This window comes from Octodon degus, unplaced genomic scaffold, assembly GCF_000260255.1.
Source record: "Octodon degus isolate 3935 unplaced genomic scaffold, OctDeg1.0 scaffold00307, whole genome shotgun sequence".
In the NCBI taxonomy this organism is placed as follows: domain Eukaryota; kingdom Metazoa; phylum Chordata; class Mammalia; order Rodentia; family Octodontidae; genus Octodon; species Octodon degus.
The window spans coordinates 420,979-422,384 of record NW_004524883.1 but is presented as its reverse complement, the minus strand read 5'-3'; positions in this window follow the sequence as shown (position 1 = coordinate 422,384).

Below are 1,406 nucleotides of genomic sequence, written 5' to 3'. Positions count from 1 at the left end.
AGGACTGGGTCTCGGGTTCCCGGAATGTGGCAGAAATTCCTACCTGGTGGGCGGAGTAGCGGAGGTGCTTCGGAGTGGTATGGGGTGTCCCAAGTGGGTGGAAGAGGGTCTCACCCACGGTGAGCCTGGGCAGGAACCAGTAGGTCCCTCTGGCACAGGGTAGCTGGAAGCGCTCCCACATACTCACCGCGCCTGGTCTAGGACTCATTACTATGTTTAATTGCACCATTGCCAAGATATTTAGAATGTAAAAAGGAGGTTTTGAGTTTTTGTTTTAAGTAGCTTCTTATTGAAGCTGAGATTTACAAACAAATTGAGTGGCAGGTCTGGTATGCTGTATCTTGTTACACAAAGTTATTGCCAAAATCTTAGTAAATACAATGTTTTAAAAGTTTGTTGTCTTTGTATATTCATAACAAATTATGACAAGTTAAATTTAAGTGAGAATTGTATTATTGCTCTTGTGTCATATTTTGCTAAGATTTCATGCCTCATATTTCTTACTGAATTACTAGAATCTTAAGAGGAATTGATACATCATTTTCATTTTACATTTTTATATAATCAGGTAATATGACATATAATTTGATGTACAATTTTGCCTGTTACACAGAGGGTGTGTTAATTATAGTGGTATGTGCACAGAACATTTTGGCATGACAAGAAGCTGAATAAATAGCAATTTAATTAAAAAAGACAAATTCTTCTGAGTGACATGATGAAACTCAAATAAACGTCTGTCTAGCACAAAATTATTAGGTACATGTATTATAAGATGATGCATTTTTTTTTATAATGCTGGGAATACAATGTAGGACTTTGAGTGTTCTAGACAAGTGCTGTGCCACTGAGCTACACTCCCAGTCTATGGTAACTTCTTGGTGTCTTTCATAGACCATTCTGCATTCAAAGAGTTATTTCTAAAGTTAAAATTGAAAATGAGGTTCATCTTTTTTATCTAAAATCATTGCATGTTTTAAGGCACAAATACTGAATTCTGGGTCAAACTTCTGATAAGCACACATGGATTTCATTTTCACCTGAAAGGAGATAATATCTATTCCTGTTCTTGATAGTTGCTGAACAAGGGAAAATCTGTTCACACATGTAAGAAAAGAGAACGTCGGCAGGCAGTTCATTGCTTTACCTGGGGAGGCTCTTCTATCACACAATCTAGAACTTCCTTCCTTCATTTCTTTCTTTCTTCCTTCATTCCCTCCTTCCCTCCCTCCCTTCTTCCTTCCTTCCTTCTTTCCTTCCATCCTTCTTTCCTTCCTTCTTTCCTCCTCCCTCCCTCCCTCTAATCAATGATAGAAAGTGTCAGAAGTGAGAAAAGTGTTATGAGTGATTCCATAGTTGGATAAGTTTTGCAGTTGGCATTGGGAGTAGGATTTGATAGCTCAACC